This window comes from Chlorocebus sabaeus, chromosome 20, assembly GCF_047675955.1.
Source record: "Chlorocebus sabaeus isolate Y175 chromosome 20, mChlSab1.0.hap1, whole genome shotgun sequence".
NCBI lineage: Eukaryota > Metazoa > Chordata > Mammalia > Primates > Cercopithecidae > Chlorocebus > Chlorocebus sabaeus.
In genome coordinates, this window is record NC_132923.1 from 59,120,809 (window position 1) to 59,146,303 (window position 25,495).

The 25,495-nt window shown below is 39.3% G+C and overlaps 1 protein-coding gene across 17 annotated transcripts in view; it reads left to right on the plus strand.

Annotated features, from left to right (window-relative positions):
* ZZZ3 (zinc finger ZZ-type containing 3) overlaps positions 1-25,495 on the plus strand; it is a 123,398-nt gene that overhangs the window by 17,628 nt on the left and 80,275 nt on the right. The window contains exon 2 of one of the 17 annotated variants that reach the window (XM_073007198.1): positions 8,717-8,796. The exons of the other annotated variants lie outside the window; for them this stretch is intronic. The gene's annotated coding sequence lies outside the window, so the exon portion shown is untranslated. The remainder of the gene's footprint in view (positions 1-8,716; positions 8,797-25,495) is intronic. 17 annotated transcript variants of the gene reach the window in all.

Sequence of the window (25,495 nt, forward strand, 5' to 3'; positions counted from 1 at the left end):
CAGAATGCATGAATTTATACAGTAAAGTGTTGGAACAAGGTTGTGAGCCCTAGGAACATTGCAGTGTGAATGTTAGCTATTACCAGTACTACTGCTGCTTAAGTACATTCCCTGTATTTATACATTTGATATACTGTTTTATTTTTAAGCACTATTCCTTGTGGAGTAAATTTCAACAAGTAGGATTTTCCCAAATACTTTGTTTTTGAGATGGAGTCTTACTGTGTCTCCCAGGCTGGAGTGTAGTGGTACAATCTCGGCTTACTGCAACCTCCGCCTCCTGGGTTCAAGTGATTCTCCTGCCTCAGCCTCTCGAGTAGCTGAGATTATAGGCATGAGCCACCACACCCAGCTGATTTTTGTATCTTGGTAGAGACTGGGTTTTGCCATGTTGGCCAGGCTGGTCTTGAACTCTGACGTTAGGTTATCTGCCCGCCTCGGCCTCCCAAAGTGCTGGGATTACAGGTATGAGCCACCACACCTGGCTTCCCAAATACTTTAAAACTTTAAAATTTTATATTTTCTCTAGCTTTATTGAGTTATAATTGGTAAATATTAAAATTTTAAATTTAATAAATGAGACTTAATTTATTACAAATTTTCTTAAACATTCCAATATTCTTATTAACCATGCTAAATATTCTTTTAAACTTAAAATCATAAGTGTGAAGTCCATTTCTATTTTAAATTTAGAAACTATCATCATCTATAATGTTAAAATTGTCTTCAACATTATAAGAACTTAAAAAATATTTAGGATAGTTTTAAACCACACAGTATTAGTATCATGAGTTTGATATACTTAATTTCAATATTCTAATTAACCATGGAGGTTGGGCAGTCACTTACGTACGGGAATAGTTCTGCTGTCTTAAGCAAGTTGAGATTCCTGTGACATACTTTATGTCCACAGTTCAGTTACCATCTCTTGACAGGCTGTTTATCAGCCTGACATTGGCCTTGGAATCTGCCTTTGTCTAGGTGGTTTTTCTTGTGTCACAGATGGACATAATGAACCGTTAGTAAAAATTGTCAGTATGGTAACAGTGGAACTCTAAGTTGATGTTGGTTTCTTCTGAATTGAAGTTTAAGACCTTTTGTAATTTTTTTGTAATTGCTTTTTAACTCTATTGCCAGATCAAGTTTTGTAAACCTCACCCAGATTACTTCACCACTTGATTGGATTCCAGGAATCCATTTTCTGTCTGGCTGATGGCACAGGTTTTAGATCATTTTAAAGACATTAAGGAACTGAGAGGTATTGATAGCTTTTGTTAATTTGTTGTTACACAAAGTATGCCAGAAGACTAGGAACAGCATAAAGTCTTATTTTTAAAAAGGAAAGCAGTAGTTTTGGAGATTGTTTTCCTAGGTATGCCTTGGAAAAGAGGCAGAGAAATACAGGCTTAGCTTATCAGCATTAAGAACATTTCATTAATAGTGTAAAATAAACTTTCTTAAATACTGTTAGCAGGAATTAATGTCAGACTTTGAGAGAAGTATCTAAAAAGCTACTTTTTGTTGTCCATTTTAATATTTTCATTAATGTTTTGAATAAATGCACAGTTGTGCTTATAAAATGTCAGAACAATTTAGCTGGCAAGGATAACTAAAACAACTTGTAAGTTCTGTCTGAAACTATGGGCAGAAACCTATAGTGTGAGCTGCTTAAAAGTGTGGAATTAAAAACATATGAAATTCAGATAGAAAAAGTTATATGACTAAAATTTTGTTCAATTAATCAATGTTAAGGCATTGTATGTACTAAGAGAATAAAAAATGTATTGCTTTATTCCTTCAAGGAGTCTATAATTGAATAGGGAATATAGATATATCAAACTATACATTGTGATTTTATGATAGAATTATTAAGCATTATGGGAGCAAAGGAGAGAGCAGTTAATTCTGATGGATCATTGAATTAGCCTTTGAGGAATAAGAGTTTTCTAGGAATTGAAGAGGAGAGAAAGTCATCTCCTTTCTTTCCCTCCCAATTCTTCATTAAGGTACTGAAAAATCAGATTCAGGTCAGTGTTTATGAAGACAGATGTATTTGTGGGCAAATAAAGAGTAGATTAGAATGAGAGATTAATTAGGCTACTATAGTTGTTTAAATAGAATGATGATGGCTTGAGCTGGAGCAATAACAATAAAGCAGAAAGAGTAGATAGTTTTTTTTTTTTGAGACATTTTAGAGATAGAATAAATAGGGTTTATTGATTATATATTATTAGGAGTTTGAGTTTATATGGTCTCAGACATCCAACTGGTGAGTTGCTTAAAAAAGAAAAAAAGAACTACCAGGCTTCATTAATAGGATTTTGTCCACAATAAGGGATATAATATTTATTCCATGTTGGTTAGGACACATTTACAATGTTGGCCTTATTTCTGAAAGCTACACTTTAAGAAAAATAAATGAAAAGATAGATATGTCAGGAGGATAACCCATGAAAACCTTTGAAGGAATTGAGAGTGCTTTCTGTGGAGAAGGAAGACTTTATAGGAATGAGTGAAGGAGGGAAGGGGACAGTTGTTTTCAGGTAGTGCAGGGCTGTAATGAGTTGTTCCACAGAGCAGAATTAGATCTGGGATATCACCAGACTTTTTTTTCTGAGAACTAGGGTATTCTCTTAACTGCAGTTACAATGATCAAAATTAGGAATTTAACATTAATATGTTATCTAATTTACAGTCCACAATCAAATTTTGTCAATTATCTTAATAATTACTTTCAGAGCTTTTTAAAATCAAAGATCATACATTGCATTTTATGTCTCTCCAGTCTCCTTTAATCTGGAACAGTTAGTCAAATTGTTTTTTTAATTAATTTTTTTTTTTTTTTGAGACTGGGTCTCACTGTGTTACCCAGCCTGGAGTGCAGTGGTGTGATCATGGTTCACTTCAGCTTCCACCTCCCAAACCCAGGCAATCTTTTCACATCAGCCTCCCTAATAGCTGGGACCACAGGTGCGTGCTACCATGCCTGGCTAATGTTATGTTTTTTTGTAGAGACAGAGCATCACTGTATTATCCAGGCTGGTCTCCAACTCCTGAGATCAAGGGATCCTCCTGCCTTGGCCTCCCAAAGTGTTAAGATTACAGGCGTGAGCCACAGCACCTGGCCTCACATTTCTTTATGTATTTATATTTTGAGACAGGGTCTCACTTTGTCACCCAGGCCGGAGTACTACATGAATTTGGCTCACTGTAGCTTTGACCTCCCAGACTCAAGTGATCCTCCTGCTTTAGCCTCCCAAGTAGCTGGGATTATAGGCCTGAGCCACCATGTCCGTCCTAGCCTCAAATTTCTTGACATTTTTTAAGAGATTAGGCCAGGTATTTAGTGTCCCTCAGTTTGAATTTCCAGTGTTTTCTTGTGGTTAGATTCAGGGTGAGTACACTGATACTTTCAATTCCAGCCACTGAAGTGTATGTTCGCATTTCCTACCCTTCCGTATTTGTGATATCTTAAGTTTTTTTGCTTCATGTTTAAAAATACCTTGTTGGGTGGGGCACATCGGTTTATACCTGTAATCCCAGCACTTTGGGAGGCCAAGGGAGGAGGATGCCTTGAGCCCAGGAGTTTGAGACCAGTCTGGGCAACATAGCGAGACCTTGTCTCTCCAAAAAAAAAAAAAAAAAAAAAAGCCAGGCCGGGCGCAGTGGCTCATGCCTGTAATCCCAGCACTTTGAGAGGCTGAGGCGGGTAAATCATGAGGTCAGAAGTTTGAGACCAGCTTAGCCAATATGGTAAAACCCCATCTCTACTAACAATACAAAAATTAGCCGGGCCTGTAGTCCAAGCTACTTGGGAGGCTGAGGCAGAAGAATTGCTTGAACCTGGGAGGCAGATGTTGCAGTGAGCCTGGATCGTGCTACTGTACCAGCCTGGGCGACAGAGTGAGACTCCCTCTCAAAAAAAAAAAAAACAAAAAACCAGGCTTGATGGCTTGTGCCTGTAGTCCTAGCTACTCAGGATATTTAGGTGGGAGAATTGCTTGAGCCCAAGAGTTCAAGGTTGCAGTGAGCTGTGATCGTGTTACTGCACTCTAGCCTGGGCAACAGAGCAAGACCTAGTCTGGAAAACAAAAAATATTCCTTGTTAGCAATTTGAAACTATAATCAAGAAATGAAAAGGGGGTGTCTTGTGATTTAAGAGACTCCTCTAATTTGAAAAAAGAAAGCAATTTTGAGTGCCCACTTTATGCCAGACGTTCCATAATCTGATATGGAATGATAATTATTCAAGATTGATGTGCCTTTTTCTTTCATGGAAGAGAAAAGTAGTTAATCTCTCCTGAGAGAGGTTGTAATTTGTTACCAGGTATCTAACTGCAGTGCCCTTAATCATTCCTCTGTGACAGGGCAGCTAAGTGTCAGAAAAGCCACTAGGGTATGTCTTCTAGGCTAAATAACTTCTGAGAGCCCTTTTAGTCATTGCATTGGAAATTTACTTGGTTTTTCTGTACCATTGTTTTTGTTTTTGTTTTGGATGGAGTTTTGCTCTTGTTGCCCGGGCTGGAGTGTAATGGCGTGATCTTGGCTCACTGCAGCCTCCGGCTCTTGAGCTAAAGTGATTCTCTTGCCTCAGCCTCCCAAGTAGCGGGGATTACAGGTACCTGCCACTCCACCTAGCTAAGTTTTGTATTTTTAATAGAGATGGGGTTTCACCATGTTGGCCAGGCAGGTTTCACCATGTTGGCCAGGATGATCTTGAGCTCCTGACCTCAGGTTATTCGCCCACCTTGGTCTCCCAAAGTGCTGGGATTACAGGAGTGAGCTACCACACCCGGCTCAACTGGTTTTTTAAATTTAAAAATTGATTAAGTATTTTTAAAAAATTCAATGAGATAATCAAATTAGTTAAACTAAATTAGACATTTTTCTTTCATTAGTAATACTAAAACACTTAAAGCCACATTGAGTGATAGCAAATTAGTAAAGCCTATTGTAAGTCTTCTATGTAAAGTATGCTTCAGAAGTATATTTTAATGAACTTTCTTGCATAGTCATTTAAAAATGCATTTAGAATTTTTAACAAATGAAGCTTTATCTTAAAAGCCACCTGACAGTGTCCTTCAAGGATGGAAACATTTATATTCTATGACCCAGTAAGTCTGTTTTAAGGTAATAATCAAATGCAGACACAGAGTGTGCAAGAATGTTAATCACAGCATTTTTAATAATAAATCGTAAAATATCAGAAGCAATGTCCTAACAGAATGGAAATGGTTAAATTAGAAACTATTTATATGGTTTTATATGGCCATTAACAATTTTAGGCTGGGCGGTATGGCTCACGCCTGTAATCCCAACATTTTGGGAGGCCAAGACAGGAGGATCGCTTGAGCCCAGGAGTTGGAGATCAGCCTGGGGTTACCCAGAGAGACCTTGTCTCTACTAAAAAGAAGAAGAAAAAAAAAAATTAGCCAGGACATGGTGGTGCGCACACCTGTAGTCCCAGCTACTTGGGAGGCTAAGCTGGGAGGTTCGTTTCAGCCTGGGAGATCAAGGCTCCAGTGAACAGTAATCTCGCCACTGTATTCCAACCTGGGTGACAGAGTGAGACCCTGTCTCTAAAAAATAAAAAAAATCCCAATTTAGCCCTTAATTATGTGGCTTAAGTGGGGAATAAATGCAGGATGCCGAAAGTGTGTGTTGTGTAAATTCTGATTTAAAAAATGCTCGTTGAAATAAGAATGGAAGAGAATACACTAGTATTTGTTTTTTGTTTTATTTTTTATTTTTTTCATTTATTTTTTTGAGACGAAGTCTTGCTCTGTCGCCCAGGCTGGAGTGCAGTGGCACAATCTCAGCTCACCACAACCTCCACCTCCCAGGTTCAAGAGATTCTCCTGCCTCAGCCTCCCAAGTAGCTGGGATTACAGGTGTGCACCACTGAGTCCAGCTAATTTTTGTGTTTTTAGTAGAGACAGGGTTTTGCCATGTTGGCCAGGCTAGTCTTGAACTCCTGATCTCAGGTGATCCACCCACCTTGGCCTCCTAAAGTGCTGGGATTACAGGAGTGAGCCACTGTACCTGGCCCTACACTAGTATGTTAAGTGGTTGTTGAAATGGGGTAAGCTATATTTGTACTTTTTATTATTGATGTGTCTAATTTATTGTATTTTGTATAATTATCCATTCATTTGAGTTGTTTGATGTACGCATTTCCAAATGAGGTTAAACAAAATGACACTCTGCCTTCTTGTTCTAGCTGTCTTGTCTATTTACTTAGTGTTACATCTTTCCCACTTTTTTTTTAAGAGGTGGTTTCACTGTTTAAAATTGCCCCTAAGTGTAGTGCTAAAGTGCTGTCTATAGTGTTCCTAAGTGCAAGAAGGCTGTGATGAAAAGTTACAGTGCTGTTGACTGTGAGTTCAGTGTTTATGAATCAGCAATATAAAAGTGTTTTTAGGCTGGGCGTGGTGGCTCACGCCTGTAATCCTAGCACTTTGGGAGGCCGAGGTGGGCCGATCACTTGAGGCCAGGAGTTAGAGACCAGTCTGGCCAACATAGTGAAACCCCATCTCTACTAAAAATAGAAAAAATTTAGCTAGGCTTGGTGGCACACACCAGTAATCCCAGCTACTCAGGAGGCTGAGGCATGAAAATCGCTTGAACCCGGGAGGCGGAGGTTTCAGTGAGCCGAGATCACACCGCTGCTGCACTCTAGCCTGGGCAGCAAAGTGAGACTCTGTCTCGAAAAGTAATAAATAAGTAAGTAAATAAATAAATAAAAGTGTTTTTAAATAAAAGCACATATAAAACAAGGATATGTGTCATTAGGCTGTTGAAAATGTTTTAATCAGAGGCTAGCAGGAACTTCACTCTGAATTTCTCTTAGTATTGAGTATTTGATAATTCAGTGTTCATGGCAACTTTATGAGAATCAACTATATATGATCTGTTATGGCACTTAGGGTTTTTGAAATATTGAAACTAGCTTGGGAACTCCTTTACCTGGTGTCCTATAGATTTTTAGAGGTGGCAGAGAATCAAGCTTAGAGGTTGGTTAATATGCTGGGAAAAGTTTTTGTGCTCTCTGAAGACAGTACAAATGCAAGAATTTAGAGCAGTAGTGCATATCTGATAAGATTCAAGGTCTCAGTATTTTGATATTCAGACCTTGACATTGATATCAAAAGATATTTCAGGGAGGACTCTGTCCCATGAGGAATGGTAAAATATCCTAACTCATTATGAATCTTTACCTTCATTTGTCTCATTTAGATTATTTTATTTGCTTTTAAGACTTTTCCTAGTCTTATTTGTTCTTGATTGTTGTGTTGACAGAAACCATTGAGAATTTTTAAGACAGATGGAGCATGGCTTTTAGAGAGGATTAAGTAGTCATTTATTAATACCTGTGACTGGCTTAAAAAAAAACCTGACATTAAATAACATCCTTAAGGATAAATATTACTAAATTAATGGAAATTTTGACTTTTTTTCCTAAATTTAACTAATTGACAAATTTAAAAAATATTTAAAGCAAGCAAAGAAAAATTTTTTTGTAAGCATTTTCAAAATGCAGTATATGGTTTAGACAGCTATAAGATATAGCTTTGTGAGGAAAACTGTAAGTTGATAAAAGGGAAACATTTGTAAAAATTAAATATATAGATGGATTTTTACTTCAGGCATTTCACCTAGGCCTTGCTGAATTATTTATGCTTCATTTATGAATGTCCATTGAAGATGAATGGCTGTCCAGAGCTGAGATTATGTCTTAATGATAAGTACATAGTACACAGTATGTGCTAAACTAATGTATCTTGAAATGAATCAGTCTTGCTAGTCCAATAATCATTTTCAAGTTAGTCTGTTCCAGGATTTAACAACCTGGTTTGGACCTAAGAATGATATATGGTGCCTTCTTATCTCATTTCGACCTAAGAATGATATATGGTGCCTTCTCATCTCATTTCTTCTTCTAAGTCATAGATCAACAAAGGGATTTTATGGAACTGAAAAGTCCAGGGTATTTATCTGGGTTCAGGCTGAGTTAAGTCAGAATGTTTAAACAATGTCATACTAGTGCTCTGCTTCTGTTGCTTGACTGCTGACAAATTCAGCTTTATTTTTTGCTACCTGCAAGGAGAGTTTTATCTATCTGCCTTCTCTGTCTGTCTCATTAGCTATTGTCTTAGTCTGTTTGGGCAGCTGTAACAGAAAACCATAAACTGGGTACAAATAAACAACCATCATTTACTTCTCATGGTTCTGGAGGCTAAGAAGTCCAAGGGCAGACTTAAGTGTTGGCAAGGGCCCAGTTCCTGGTTTATAAGTGGCCATCTTCTCACTGTGTCCTCACATAGCTGAGGGGGCTTAAACTTGACTAAACCCAATCAAAGTAAAGGTAATGCTAGAAGAAAATTAATTTTGATCTTAAAAACCCTTTACTTGATCACATTATATAAATATTAACTCTCTTATTGGCTTATGATATGCCATGGTTTGAATGTCCCATCCAAAACTCATGTTGAAACTTAATCCCCAATATGGCACTATTGAGAGATACGGCCTTTAAGAGGTGATTGGATCATGAACTCTCTGTCCTCATGAATGGATTAATGGATTAATTGGTTAATGGATTAATGGGTTATCATGGGAGGGGAACTGGTGGCTTTATAAAAAGAGGAAGAGAGACCTAAGCTAGCACATTAGCACGCTCAGCCTTCTCACCTTGTGATACTCTGTGCTATCTCAGATCTCTTCAGAGAATCCTCCTGAGCAAGAAGGCTCTCACCAGAGGCAACTCCTTGACCTTGGACTTCAGCTTCCGTAACTGTAAGAAATAAATTTCTTGGCTGAGTGTAGTGGCTCATACCTGTAATCCCAGCACTTTGGGGGGCAGAGGTGGGAGGATTGCTTGAGTCCAGGAGTTCAAGACCAGCTTGGACAACATAGAACTTGTCTCTATTTAAAAAGAAAGAAAGGAAGGAATTTATTTTCCATAAATTACCTAATTTGTGGTATTCTGTTACAAGCATAGAAAAGGGACTAAGCTTGCTTCTTTTAAGTTTTCTAGTGTTGGAGATAAATAGGAAATAAACATAACTGTCCCTTTTGGCATCAGGCCTTATATAGTGCCTTTTGTTTGGTACCCATGCCTCTCCATAGATAGATGGATATCTTTTCCATCTCTACGAACAAAGAGAATGATTTTATAGGAGAGACTGAATGACTTACAAAAAAGTATTAAATTCTCACCTCTAATTCTCTGTTAAGTGATATCATTTATTAAACAAGAAACATACCACAGGAAATAGTAATAGACCTGCCAAAATCTCTTCTTCTGATTAGCACTGGGTTTCTCACAAATTTCATACAATTAGGGTACAGTTGTCATTAATATTTTCAAATTAATCTCTATTTTAGCTTCTTTAAAACTTGAATGTTGACGGCCATTGGGAGGAATTGTCTTATAGATCATGTATCTATTTTTCAGACATACCCCCTTTTGGAAGAAGAGCCTCATTCTGGTTTTTTTTTTTTTTTTTTCCTATTATTTAAGTTCTAGGGTACATGTGCACAATGTGCAGGTTTGTTACATATGTATACATGTGCCATGTTGGTGTGCTGCACCCATTAACTCGTCATTTACATTAGGTATATCTCCTAATGCTATCCCTCCCCGCTGCTCCCCACAACAGGGCCCGGTGTGTGATGATCCCCTTCCTGTGTCCAAGTGATCTCATTGTTCAGGTCCCACCTGTGAGTGAGAATATGCAGTATTTGGTTTTCTGTTCTTGCCATAGTTTGCTGAGAATGATGGTTTCCAGCTGCATCCATGTCCCTACAAAGGACACGAAAACATCCTTTTTTATGGCTGCATAGTATTCTATGGGGTATATGTGCCACATTTTCTTAAAACAGTCTGTTACTGATGGACATTTGGGTTGATTCCAAGTCTTTGCTATTGTGAATAGTGCTGCAATAAACATACGTGTGCATGTGTCTTTATAGCAGCATGACTTATAATCCTTTGAGTATATCCCTAGTAATGGGATGGCTGGGTCAAATGGTATTTCTAGTTCTAGATCCTTGAGGAATCGCCACACTGTTTTCCACAATGGTTGAACTAGTTTACAGTCCCACCAATAGTGTAAAAGTGTTCCTATTTCTCCACATCCTCTCCAGCACCTGTTGTTTCCTGATTTTTTTTTTTTTTTTTTTTTGAGACGGAGTCTCGCTCTGTCGCCCAGGCTGGAGTGCAGTGGCCGGATCTCTGCTCACTGCAAGCTCCGCCTCCCGGGTTCATGCCATTCTCCTGCCTCAGCCTCCCGAGTAGCTGGGACTACAGGCGCCCGCCACCTCGCCCGGCTAGTTTTTTGTATTTTTTTAGTAGAGACGGGGTTTCACCGGGTTAGCCAGGATGGTCTCGATCTCCTGACCTCGTGATCCGCCGTTCTAACCATTCTAACTGGTATGAGATGGTAAGAAGATCCTCATTCTAAGCGTTTATAGAATTATTACAATGCAGAGAGCCATAGAGTCTTACAGATTGAACTCAATTTAGGCATCGCCCATAATCCCAGCACTTTGGGTGACCGAGGTGGGTGGATCATGAGGTCAGGAGTTCAAGACCAGCCTGGCCAACATGGTGAAACCCTGTCTCTACTAAAAATACAAAAAATTAACTGGGTGTGGTGGTGCATGTCTGTAATCCCAATTACTTGGGAGGCTGAGACAGGAGAATTGCTTGAAACCGGAAGGTGGAGGTTGCAGTGAGCCAAGATTGTGCCACTGCACTCCAGCCTGGACAACAAGAATGAAATTCCATCTCAAAAATAATAATAAAAAAAAGACTTAGCTTCATATTCTGGCTTTATTAGTTGTGTGATCATAGGCATTTCTTGAGTCTGTTGCCATATACTGTTTAGGAAATGAATGTGATGTCTCACCTGTCTACTTTTGAGATTGTGGAAATATAATGAGCAAGTTCTTTGTTATTGTATTTTTTTTTTTAATTTTTTTTATTTTTATTTTATTTTTTTTTTTTGAGACGGAGTCTCGCTCTGTCGCCCAGGCTGGAGTGCAGTGGCGCAATCTCGGCTCACTGCAAGCTCCGCCTCCCGGGTTCACGCCATTCTCCTGCCTCAGCCTCCCGAGTAGCTGGGACTACAGGCGCCCGCCACTGCGCCCGGCTAATTTTTTCTATTTTTAGTAGAGACGGGGTTTCACCATGGTCTCGATCTCCTGACCTTGTGATCCGCCCGCCTCGGCCTCCCAAAGTGCTGGGATTACAGGCTTGAGCCACCGCGCCCGGCCCTTTGTTATTGTAAAGCACAGTGTCAGTAGAGTGGATAAGACTTTCTATTCTGCCACTTAACTAGCTTTGCAATACTGGAAATTTTTTTTTTGAGATAGGGTCTCAGTCTGTCACCCGTCCTGGAGTGCAGTGCTATGATCTCAGTTCACTGCAGCCTCAACCTGCTGGGCTCAAGATGAATCCTCGCACCTCGCCCCCTGAGTGGCTGGGCCCACAGGCAGCTGTCATCACATCACACCTGGCTAATTTTTGAAATTTTTTGTGGAGATGGGATTTCGCCATGTTGCCTAGGCGGGTCTCGAACTTCTGGGCTGAAGTGATCTGCCCGCCTTGGCCTCCTGTATTTAATATTCTTAAGCCTCTGTTTTGTCATCTGTTAAATAGGGATAATATTAGTACCTGCTTCCATAGGTTTTTGAGAGTTTTAAATAAGATTATATATATATATATATATAAAAAATACAGTATGTGGTATATTGCACATAATAAATGCCGGCAATCATTATTTCATTTGTTGATTTTTGTACTATGTGCCGGGGCTACTCTACATGATTTATTTCAGTTAATTCTTAGGACAATTCTGTTTGGTAGGAATGCTTCCCCGCCCCCCCCCCCCCCCGCCAATTTAACAAGTAAGAAATGGTTGTCAGGTCACAGCAAGTAAGTGGTTAGTTGGGAGTGGAACAGACAAATACTACATAATTAGGTTTTGGTCAATGACAGATCGCATATACCATGGTGGGGCCCATGAGATTATAACAAAGCTGAAAAATTCCCATTGCCTAGTGATGTGGTAGCTGTTATAAAGTTGTACTGTAATGTTGTACTCGTGTTTGTGGTGATGCTGGTGCAAAGTAAACTGCACTACAGTATGGCACATACAATTATGTATAGTATACAATTATGTATAGTACATTGCAACCTTGACCTCCTGGCCTCAAGTGATCCTCCCACTTCAGCCTGCCCAGTAGCTGGGACTATAGGTGTGCACCACCACACCCAGCTAATTTTTGCATCTTTTGTAGAGGTGGGGTTTTGCCATGTTGCCTAGGCTGTTCTCAAACTCCTGGGCTCGGGTGATCCACCTGCCTCTGCTTCCTGAAATGCTAGGATTAAGGCATGAGCCTTTGTACCCAGCTTTGATCACATTTATTATTGTACTCTTGTTCCTCTCCCATTATACACTGAGTTCACATTCACACAGCAGCCAGAATAATCTTTTAAAAATGTATATTAGATTATGTGTCATTTTCTTCATTTACTTCAATAGAATAAATAATCCAAATAAAACTTAAAAAGAAACATGAAACAAATATTGATCAAGGCTGAGCTCAGTGGCTCACGCCTGTAATCCCAACACTTTGGGGAGCTGAGGCAGGCAGATCGTCCTCTGAGGTCAGGAGTTTGAGACCAGCCTGGCCAGCATGGTGAAACCCCATCTCTACTAAAAATACAAAATTATCCAGGCATGGTGGCGCATGCCTGTAATCCCAGCTACTCAGGAGGCTGAGGCAGAAGAATCGCTTGAACCTGGGAGACGGAGGTTGCAGTGAGCCGAGATCTCGCCATTGCACTCCAGCCTGGGTGACCGAGGGAGACTCCATCTCAAAACAAACAAACCCATCAAATTTCTGCTATAGCTTAGAGAGCCCTTTATGGTCTGGCATCTGTCTACTTGAAAGCTCATTTTATGATACTTTTTCTCTTTGCCTGTTAGGTTTCAGCCTCATTGGCCTTGTTCCAGTTTTGCCCATTTCTATTTCAAGGCCTGTACAGCTACTATTCCCCTTCAGACTTTTAAAAATAACCTTACTGATTTATTCTCCATACTTAGTTTGAATAATGTCCAAATAATAATGTTTAATGAATGTTTTCTAGGCACAAAGAAAATGAAAAATAAGATAGGCTTTGCTACAAAACAGTTTTAATGGATGAAACAGACAAGTGAATAGATTAGTGTAGTAAATAGTAATCTTGAAATTCCTAGTAGGGGAATAGTTTGAGGGAGGGTAAGCAAGCTTACTGTCTTATAGTCACTTTAGCCTTGCTTTTAACTAGAGTAGCTTTACTTTCTCTTTTTCCAGGACATAATTTATTTAAGGATTCTTACCTTTAAAAAGTTTAAAAAACACTTTTTAAAGGCAAGTGGTATGGTAAGAGCTATGAACAGCGTTCCCTGGGGACACAGGTTCTTGGAGTAGGTGGGTGCATCTGATTTGTGACTTAAAGAACAAGGTAAATGGTAGGTGAGCAAGGAAGGGCAAGATGTTTGGGGCAGAGGTAATCATTTTTGGCTGTTCATCATATCTTTGGAACTTTTAAATAATACATACCTCTACATTTTGTGATAGTTCATCAAGCTATAGGTTTATTATTTTGCACTTCTCTTTACGTATACTGTCTTTCAGCAGAAAAGTTAAAAGTAATAAAAAATTTTAAAAAGACAAAAAATGGCCAGGAACAATGGCTCATGCCTGTAATCCCAGCCGTTGGGGAGGCCAAGGCAGATAGATCACCTGAGGTCAGGAGTTTGAGACTAGCCTGGTCAACATGGTAAAACCCCATCTCTACTAAAAATACAAAACTCAGCTAGGTGTAGTGGTGGGCACCTGTAGTCCCAGCTACTTGGGAGGCTGAGGCAGGAGAATTGCTTGAAGCCAGGAGGTGGAGGTTGCAGTCAGCCGAGATTGTGCAACTGCACTCCAGCCTGGGTGACAGAGCGAGACTTCGTTTCTATTCAAAAAAAGACAAAAAATAAAATAAATCACAGCTGGACTGAATTCCAGACCTGTGGAATGAGAAACTCCTATTTTCTTTTTTCTTAAATGTCATGGGTGATTCTGATACTTTGCTGTGATTGAAAACCTCTGTGATATGAGATTGAAATTTAGATCTGGTTAGCTGCTGGGGAAGATTTAGAGTAGAATTAGAGATGGAAAGGCCAGGTACAATTTGTATCTCCATTAAGATGCTTAGATTTTAGCTTGTATCTTTGAAAGTGTTTTGTTTCTTGGATTTATTTTGAAATAACTTTATTGAGGAATACCTGGCTGTAAATGTTTAAAGTATATAATTTGTTATAAGTTTTGATAAATGTATATACTGTGCAACCATCACTGCAATCAAGATTATTACCAAATTCATGTCCCCAAAGTTTTCTCATACTATTTTCTAATTTCTCCCTACTGCTGCTCTCATGTCTCCCACATCCCCTGGTAATTACTGATCTGCATTCTGTCACCATAGAGGGATGCTAGATTGGTGTCAAAACCTGTTTTCTATATTTGTATAGATGATCTTATGGTTTTTTTTTTTTTTCTTTTTGGTTTTGTTTTTTTAGTCTTAATATAGAGTGAATTGCATTGAACCATCCTTATGTACATGTAAGCCAGTCTTAACATTTTGGGGATAAACACCATTTGGTCATGGTGTATTATTTTAAAAATATTATTAGATTTGGTTTGTTAAAAAGTTATTTGGAGTTTTGCATCTATGTTTATGAGGAATATAGGTTTGTAGTTCAATTTTCTTGTAATGTTTTTGTCTGATTTTGAAATTAGACTAATGCTGGCCTCATGGAATGAGTTGGGAAATCTTCCTCTTCAGTTTTCTAGAAGAGTTTGGGTAGAATTAGGATTATTTTTTCCTTAAATGTATATCAAGTGGCATAGTCAGAATTTACTAGTGAACTCATCTTGGCCTGGAATTTATTTGTTGCTAAGTTTTTACCTATAACTTCACTTTCTTTAAGGATATTTAAGAAATAATTTCTTGAGTGAGTTTTGGGGAGTTTGCGGTTTTTCATGGAATTTGTCCATTTCATCTAAATAGTTGGGTTTATTGACATGAAGTTATTTGTAATGTCCTCTTATCTTTTTTTTTTTTGGAGACAGAGTTTTGCTCTTGTTGCCCACGCTGGAGTGCAGTGGCATGATCCCAGCTCACTGCAACCTCCGCCTCCCAGGTTCAAGCGATTCTCCTGCCTCAGCCTCCGGGTAGCTGGGATTACAGGCATCTGCCACCGTGCCTGGCTAATTTTGTATTTTTAGTAGAGATGGGGTTTCTCCATGTTGGTCAGGCTGGTCTCGAACTCGCAACCTCAGGTGATCTGCCCACCTTGGCCTCCCAAAATGTTGGGAGTACAGGTATGAGCCATCGCCTCTGGCCTATTCTCTTATCTTTAAAAAAAAATGAGATATACGCTTAACCATAAAAATCACCTTTTTAGGTGTACAATTTGGTGATTTTTAGTACATTTACAAAATAGGGCAACCATCAACAGTACCTAATTGCAGAATACTTGCATCACCCTAAAAAGAAACCCCATACCTATAGCACTCACTTTCTACTATTTCCACCCTCCCACAGTCTCTGCAATCACTTATCTCCTTTTTGTCTCTGTGGATTTGTCTATTGTGGACTTCCTTCCTTCCTTCCTTCCTTCCTTCCTTCCTTCCTTCCTTCCTTCCTTCCTTCCTTCCTTCCTTCCTCCCTCCCTCCCTCCCTCCCTCCCTCCCTCCCTCCCTTCCCTCCCTCCCTTCCTTCCTTCCTTCTTCCTTTCCTCCCTTCCTCCCTTCCTCCCTTTCTCCATTCCTTCCTCCCTCCTTCCCCTCCCCTCCCCTCCCCTCCTTTTTTTCTTCTTTCAGAATCTTGCCCTTTTGCCCAGGCTGGAATGCAGTGGCACGATCATGGCTCACTGCAGCCTCTAACTCTCAGGTTCAAGCAGTCCTCTTGCCTCATCCTTCTGAGTAGCTGGGGCATGTGCAGCTATGCCTGGCTAATTTTTTAATTTTTTTGTAGAAACGAGGTCTTACCACGTTGCCCAGACTGGTCTCGAACTCCTGCAGTTCAAGTGATCCTCCTGTCTAGGCCCCTCAGTGTGCTGGGATTACAGGTGTGAACCACTGCACCTGGCCTGTTCAGGATATTTTATATAAATGGGAGTCATACAATATGTAACATTTGTGAGTGACCTCCTTCAGTTAGCATGATGTTTTTAAGGTTCATCCATGTTCCAGTGTTTATCAATACCTCACTCCTTTATATGACCTAACAGTATTTCATTGTATTGATATGATATACCTTGTTTTGTTTATTACTCAGCAGTTGATGGACATTTAAGTTGTTTCCACTTTATAACTATTATGAATAATGCTGCTATGAACAATTTTGAGCAGGTTTTTGTGTGGACATATGTTTTCCTTTATTTTTGGGTGTATACCTAAGAATGGAATTCCAGGGTCATATGGTAATTCTATGTTTAACTTGTTGAGGAACTGCCAAACAATTTTCCAAAGCAGCTGCACCATTTTGCATTCCTACCAGCAATGTATAAGGGTGCACATAACTCTACATCTTTGCCAACATATATTTTTGTTGTCTTTTTTATTATATCCATACTAGTGGGTGTGAAGTATCTCACTGTGGTTTTGATTTGCATATCCCTGAGGGCTAATGATATTGAGCATTTTTTCATGTGCTTATTGGCTATTTGTGTATCTTATTTGCAGAAATATCTGTTTAAGTCTTTTGCCCATTTTTAGATTAGGTTTATCTTTTTATTAAGTTGTAAGGGTTTTTATAGATAGAGAGATGATCACAAATATTTTCTCCCATTCTGTGGGTTATCTTTTTATTCTCTTGAGTTCTTTGAAGCACAAAAGGTTTTAATTTAGATGATCCCTATTTATCTGTATTTTTCTTTGGTTGCTTGTGCTTTTTCAATTTTTATTTTTTAATTGTGGCAGAACATATGTAACATAAAAATTACCATTTTAGCCTTTTTTTTTTTTGGAGATGGAGTTTTGCTCTCGTCGCCCAGGCTGGAGTGCAGTGGTGCGATCTGGGCTCACTGCAGTCTCTGCCTGCCAGGTTCAAGCGATTCTCCTGCCTCAGCCTCCAGAGTAGCTGGGACTAGAGGTGTGTGCCACCATTCCCGGCTAATTTTTGTATTTTTAATAGAGACGGGTTTCACCATGTTGGCCAAGATGTTCTTGATCTTCTGACCTTGTGATCTGCCCACCTCGGCCTCCCAAAGTGCTGGGATTATAGGTATGAGCCACTGTGCCCGGCCCCATTTTAACCATTTTTAAAGTTTACAGGTTAGTGGCATTAAATACAGTCTCATATAATGTGTAACCATCACCATGGTCCATCTCCAGAATGTTTTTCATTTTGTTTAACTGTAACTCTACTCATTAAGCAGTGACTTGACATTTCCCCCTCCCTCAGTCCCTGGCATCCACCATTCTGCTTTTTGTTTTTACTAATTTGACAATTTTAGGTAAACTCATATAGTAAGTGGAATCATACATTTGTCCTTGTTAGTCACGCTTTTAGCATCATATGTAAGAAATTATTGTTTAATCCAAGGTCACAAAGATTTGCACCTATTTGCACAAAGATTTGTCAGCTTTTTTAATTTTTAAAGACAGATTATCTCTCTCTGTCATCCAGGCTGGGGTGCGGTGGCATGTTCTTGGTTCAGTGCAACCTCCTGGGCTCAAGTGATCCTCCCACCTCTGCCTCCCAAGTAGCTGGGATCACAGGCACACACCACTTTGCCCAACTAATGTTGTTTATTTTTGTAGAGATGGGGTCTCTGGGTTGCCCAGGCTGGTTTTGAACTCCTGGGCTCAAGCTATGCTCTTCTCTCAGCCTCCTAAACTGCTGGGTTTACAGGTGTGAGCCACGATGCTTGGCAAGAACATTATCATTTTAGTGCTACATTTAGTGCTAAATGTGGCGCTACATTTAGTTCATCCTGAGTTAATTTTTGTATATGGTGTGAGGTAGGGGTTCAGTGTCATTCTTTTGTAGGTGGATATCCAGTTGTCCTAGCAGCATTTGTTGGAAAGATTAGTACGTCCTCATTGAATTGTTTTGGTACCCTTGTTGGGAAAATACCTATAGAACCATCCTTTAAAACGTCTATAGAATCTATAGCAACATCTCTTCTTTCTTTCTTAATATTGATAATTTGTATTTTGTTCCTGATGAGTCTGTCTAGAGATTTGTCAATTTTATTGATTTTTCTTAAGGAATCAGCTATTGGTTCATTAATTTTTCTCTATTGCTTTTTTGTTTTCTATTTCATTGATTTCTGCTCATTATTATTTTTTCTTCTTTTTCTGTGGATTATAGTATCCTTTGTTTTCTAGTTTCTTAAGGTAGAAACTGACATCATTTGAGACCTTCCTTTTTTTCTAACATATGTTTACTGTTTTAGATTTCTCTGTAAATGCTACTTTTGCTGCTCCCCATATATTTTGATATGCTGCATTAATTCCCTTTGATTTCTTCTTTGACTTAATGGGTCATTTAGAAGCATGTTATTTATTTCCAGATATTTGAGGATTTTTGAGATGTATTTTTTTAATCACTGATTTCTGATTTAATTTCATTGTGGTCACAGTTTAAATGACTTGAATCTTTTTATGTTCATTTTTTGTTATTCCTTCCAAGTAACTGCTTCCAAATAACTAAACTGCTTGAAACTATTTTTGGACTATTTACAGTTGAAATGACTGTATGAAAGCGATTTTTGATAAAGTTTAAATCTATCGCCTTGCTATTGGCTTTTTATTTTTGCTTTATGCTCTTTGTTCCATTCTCTTATTCTGCTGTCCTTTGGATTGAGTCTTTAAAACATGTTATTTTGTTTCTTTTGTTAGCTGTTTAACTATTACTTTTTCTCTGTTCATCTGCTTTTTAGTGGTGATTTAAAAATTTATAGTATACATCTTAATTTATCATAGCGTACCTTGAAGTGCTGTTATATAACTTTACATGTAGTATAAGAATCTTACATTGTATGTCCCCTTTCCCAGATTTGTGCTATTACATTTACCCCCATTTATGTTATAAACTGTACAGTATATTGGTATCTTTTTATCAGTTATTTATGTTTAAAAACTAAGGGGAAAAGTTTTTTTTTTTTTTTTTTTTTTTGAGATGGAGTTTTGTTCTTGTTGCCCAGGCTGGAGTGCAATGGTGCGATCTTGGCTCGCTGCAAACTCTGCCTCCCGGTTTCAAGTGATTCTCCTGCCTCAGCCTCCCGAGTAGCTAGGATTACAGACATACGCCATCACGCCCAGCTAATTTTGTATTTTCAGTAGAGATGGGATTTCTCCATGTTGATCAGGCTGGTCTTGAACTCCTGACCTCAGGTGATCCGTCCACCTTGGCCTCCCAAAGTATTGGGATTGCAGGCATGAGCCACTGCACTCGACCAGGAAAAGTTTTTTTATAGTTATCTTCATATTTACCATTTCTGGTGCTTTATATTCCTTTGGATACATCTAGACTTCCATCTAGCATCTTTTCCTTCTGCCTAAAGAACTTCTTTTAACATTTCCTATAATTCATGTCTGTCTATGATGGGTTCTTTTACTGTTTTAAGTTTGAAATAATTTTTATGTCGCCTTATTTTTTGAAGCACATTTTTTTGAGAGTAGAATTTTTGGTTGACAATTTTTTTCAGTACCTCAAAGATATACCTTACTGTCTTCTGGCATATGTTTCCACTGAGAAGTCTGCTGTCATTCTTACTTTCCTCTCTGTGCCTGTAGTGTGTTGTTTTTCTCTGCTTTTAAGATATTCTTTGTATTACTGACTTTTAAGCAGTTTGGTTATGAGCTGGCTTACTGTAGTTTTATTCATGTTTCTTGTGCTTGGGTTTATTGAGCTTCTTTGTATTTTGTTTTTTTGAGATGGAGTCTCGCTCTGTCATCCAGTCTGGAGTGAAGTGGTGCAGTCTCACCTTATTACAGCTTCTGCTTCCCATGTTCAAGTGATTCTTGTGCCTCAACCTCCCGAGTAGCTGGGACCACAGGCACACACCATCACTCCCGGCTGATTTTTGTATTTTTAGTAGATATGTGGTTTCACTATGTTGGTCAGGCTGGTCTCAAACTCCTAACCTCAAGTGATCCACCTTCCTTGGCCTCACAAAGTGCTGGGATTACAGCACTGAGCCACCATGCCCAGCTTATTGAGCGTCTTTGATCTGTGAATTCGTCATTTCCATCCTATTTAGAAAGTTTGGGATCATTTCTTCCAATATTTTTTCTGTTTCTCTTTTAGTCTTTTGGGGACTTCAGTTACCCATGTTATAGGCGTTTTGATGATATTCTACATCTCATTCATGGTGGTTTTGTTTCCACTCTTGTTTCTATCTGTTAGATTTCTATTGCTATGACATCAGTTTGATTAACCTTTTCTTTCCAGTATCTAATGCCAGCATAATTTTTCATTCCAAACTTTGTATTTTTCTAAGTAGAAGAATCAATTTGCGTTAAAAAAGACTCCTGTATCTCTCCTTAGCATGCTTAATATGTCCATCTACCACTTCGAACATAAGAACTACAGTTATAACTGATTTAATATTCTTGTCTAGTGACTGTCATGTACAGTTCTTTTTCTGTCAATTGCTTTTTCTGATTTTAAGTGGTATTTTCCTGCTTCTTTATATGATTTTTTTGTTTTTTGAGACAAGATTTCACTGTCACCTAGGCTGGAGTGCAGGGGCATGATCGTGGCTCATTGCAGCCTCAGCCTCCTGGGTTCAAGCAAAACTCCCACCTTGGCCTCTCAAGAACCTGGAACTATAGGCATGCACCACCACATCTGGCTAATTTTTGTAGAAATGGGGTCTTGTCATGTTCAAGCTGGTCTCAAACTCCTGGGCTCAAGCAGTCGCCCACTTTAGCCTCCCAAAGTGTTGAAATTACAAGCGTGAACCACCACACTTGGCCTGTTTGGTAATTTCTGATAGGATTCCAGGCATTCTCAATTTTACCTTGTTTGGTGCTGGATGTTTTTTTTGATTCCCATAAATATTCTTGGGCTCTGTTCTGGGACACAGTGGAGTTCATTGGAAATGGCTTTATCCTTTTGAGGCTTGCTTTTCTCTTTGTTAGGTGGGATCAGAATAGTCTTTAGTTTAGAGCTCAGTTTGCACCACTACTGATGCAGTGTGGTACTGAGCATTGTACTTCATGTCCCACGAATTATGAGGTTTTCTACTGTGGCTGGTAGGTTAACCAGTTATTCCCGACTATGTGAGCCACGTGTGGTGGTATGCTCAAGCTGGCTCATGAGAGCCAATTGTTAAAATATCAGGAAATTTGTGAGCTAGCTTAATTCTTAAGGGAATTAAATTATATAAACTTATAATTAAATCACTTATGAACAAAGATAGTAAATGCTCAAAACTCATTACTTCATGTAACTATATTATTTTATATTGCTATTTTTATGCACTCATGGTAATTTATATCTAGTGGGTCCTGTTTGTTTTTTTTTTCCCCTTCCTGAGACAGTCTCACTCTGTTGGCCAGGCTGGAGTTCAGTGGCGCAATCTCAGCTCACTGCAACCTCCCACCTCCCGGGTTTAAGCTAGTCTCATGCCTCAGCCTCCTAAGTAGCTGGCACCACAGGTGTGCACCAACATGCCCTGCTAATTTTTGTATTTTTAGTATAGATGGGTTTTCGCCATGTTGGCTAGGCTGGTCTTGAACTCCTGGCCTCAAGTGATCCACCTGCCTTGGCCTTCCAAAGTGCTGGGATTATCGATGTGAGCTGCTGCAGCCAGCCTTACTATGTTCTTATGGTAGAAACACTATGTGATGTATAATGTGTTGCCATGTATTTTTTTCAGATTCTCATTCACTGATATGTTGGTAGCTTGAAATTGGCTGTGGTGGAAGTTATATACCACAAACATTAGTAACCCTATAAACTAGGAACTACATACCATCTACCCTTCAGTTATTACATGTTTTCTGGCATACTCTTGCCTGTGGATGTCTTTCCCTGTTTTACTGATCAGTACTCAGCTCAAGATTTAAGGAGGTCCCCTGCAGATTATGTGAGATCTTGCCTCTCCTTTCTGCTCTCTCCTCTGTGGCACTATGTTCTGGGAGACTGTAGCTACCTTGGCCTCCCCTAAACTCCTCACTTCATTATCTTAACTCCAGAAAACCACTGAGCTTGCTTGGGACACCTTCCTTTCTCTGCAGCTTAGAAGTTTTCCAGTAAGTAAACTGGAGAAATTCTCCAGTAAGTATATTGTAGGCTTTGCCTCATTTATTTTTTCTCTTTCGTTGATCACCGTCCTGTGTTGTCTGGTTTCTTTTGTCAGAAATAATTTTCATACATTTTTTTTGGTCCAGATTTTTAGTTGTTTCAGGTGGGAGCAAAAGTTTCATGCCTGTTATTCTATCTTGGCAAGAGGCATAAGTCTCTTGAAAGAGTTTTAGATAGGCGAATGACATATCATTCTGTAGATCATGCATTTTTATAGGATAAGACTTAACGAAAGCAGAGCTGGGCGCGGTAACTCAGTCTGTAATCCCAGCACTTTGAGAGGCTGAGGTGGGAGGATCACTTGAGCCCAGGAGTGCAGGACTAGCCTGGGCAACATGGTGTGAAACCCTGTCTCTACAAAAAATACAAAAATTAGCTGGGTGTAGTAGCATGCACCAGTAGTCTCAGCTACTTAGGAGGCTGAGGCAGGAGGATCATTTGAGCCTGGGATGTTGAAGGCTGCAGTGAACAGTGATTGAGCCACTACATTCCAGCCTGGGCAACAGAGTGTGAGACCCTGTCTCAGAGAGGGAAAAAAAAAAAGACTTAAAGTAGAGAGACTAATTAGAAGGCATTTGGGTTAGTTCAAATGACAGCCTAAGGTTGGTCATGGATGATGATAGTACAGAGGTAGGAACAATTTGAGAAATATTTAGGAGGAAGAATCTAGTTTAGGATTTCTAAAAGGGTGTATCATAACTCATTTACATCTGAATCTCCTAAATGATGATAAATGAAGATTGTATGCTCCATTCCAAGTTTATGGAATCTGAATTTTTTTTGTTTTGTTTTGTCACCTACGCTGGAGTGCAGTGGTGTGATCTTGGCTCACTGCAACCACCACCTCCCAGGTTCAAGCAGTTCTTCTCACTCAGCCTTCCGAGTAACTGGGATTACAGGCACGCGCCACCACACTTGGCTAATTTTGTATTTTTAGTAGAGACAGGGTTTCATCATGTTGGCCAGGCTGGTCTCGAACTCCTGACCTCAGGTAATTTACCCACCTCAGCCTCCCAAAGTATTGGATTACAGGCGTGAGCCACTGCGCCTGGCCTGAATCTGGATTTTTAAGGATGAGGTTTAGAAATTTGTATTTTATTTCATTTTCTTCTTATTTTTTATTTTTATTTTTAAGAGACAGTGTCTCTTTTCCCCAAATTGGAGTGCAGTGGCTGTTCATAGGTGCAGTCTCACTACTGATCAGCATGGAAGTTTAGACCTGCTGTGTTTCTGACCTGGGCCCGTTCTCACATCCTTAGGCGACCTGGTCGTCCCCTGCTCCCCTGAGATCACGATATTGATGCCAAACTTAATGCAGACACCTGAATGACATAGTGCACTACAACTTAGAACTCCTGGACTCAAGCAATCCTCCTCCCTCAGCCTCCCAAGTAGCTGGGACTATAGGCATGTGTGACTGCACCTAGCTAGAAATTTGTATTTTAAACATGTACCTAGATTTAATGCTTATGAACACTAAAATTTTCTTTTAATTAATTAATTACTTTTTTAGAGACAGGGCCTCACTTGGTTCACCAGGCTGGAGTGCATTGGTGTGATCATAGCTTACTATAGCCTGCAGCCTCAAACTCCAGGCCTCTTGCTTCCTGAGTAGCTAGGTCTACAACAGGTGCACACCACCATGCTCCACTAATGTATTGTGTGCATTTTTTTTTTTTTTTTTTTCTATAGAGACAGGGTCTTGCCATGTTACCCAAACTGGTCTCAAACTCCTGGCCTCAAAGTGATCCTTCTGCCTCGGTCTCTTAGAGAATTGAGATTGCCAGCATGAGCCGTCGTACCCAGCCCAAACACTATAGTGTTTTAGAAGAAACTGATGTAGTTTTTTCAAAGTGTGATCATCACTGGGAGCCCATACGTTGGAATGACCTGAAGTGCTTAATTGACAATGAAAATTTGTGCATTTGTGTTCAGGCCTTCTGAATCTTAATTTAAGAGGTGATTGGGTCCAGGTATTTCTTAGACACACTAAAATTTGGGAGTCAGCAACCTGAAGTACTTCACAGATGTGATCTCTTTCGAACTTCACAATAACTCTGAGAAGTAGTAGGCAGGTATTATGTCTTTCGTATTATAGATAAAGCACAGGTAGGCAAAGTGACTTGCTCTTGGTGAAATAATTATTGATGACAGAGGATCACATTTCTGTCTCCTCCACCAAATCCTACACTCTTCCTACTATCTTTCTGCTGACTGTGAAATAGGCTTATCTTTGAAAATCTATAGAAAGTATCCAAGACACTGAACATGTGGTTCTGAGCAATTTAGGGAGCCAGAAAAAGGTACTCTTCTTTGATTATTGTACCAAATGAAAATTTGGTTCAGCTCTTTATGGGAAGTAACTGTGAAAGCTTAATTATCTAGGAAAAGTGTTTCTGGGCTGGGCGTGGTGGCTTATGTCTGTAATCTCAGCACTTTGGGAGGCCAAGGTGGGTGGATCACCTGAGGTCAGGATTTGAGACCAGCCTGGCCAACGTGGCAAAACCCTATCTCTACTAAAAGTACAAAAATTAAATGGATGTGGTGGCAGGTGCCTGTAATCCCAGCTACTTGGGAGGCTGAGGCAGGAGAATCACTTGAATTCAGGAGGCGGAGGTTGCAGTGAGCCAAGATTGCACCATCGCACTCCAGCTTGGGCAACAAGAGGGAAACTCCATCTCAAAAAAAAAAAAAAAAAAGAAAAAAGAAAAAAAGAAAGGTATTTGTGTCTTTGACCGTATCTTAATGCTTTTTACAACTGACATTGAATTGAATGTCTCTTTCTTATAAAATCATTTAAAATCATAGTATAGTGCCCATAGGTGATATTTTCACTTACAACAAGAATTAGGTAATAAATATGACTCTGTTGTATGACCTTCCTTTTAAATTTTTTCCAAGCTCTTATAAAACTAAAAAAAATTTTGCCTGAAAATTTAGGGATTGTGGTTAGCTTTGAGCATCATTGTTTTATTTTAATAGTAAGTTGTGTGGCTTATATCCTGGTTATATCACTAGAGCTGTATCTTCTAGTGAGATTTACTTAGTCTTTTGAAGTGATTACATGTGTGCTGTGAATCTGAGATCATGTAATCTATTTAATACAGTAGTACCAGTGTTAAGACT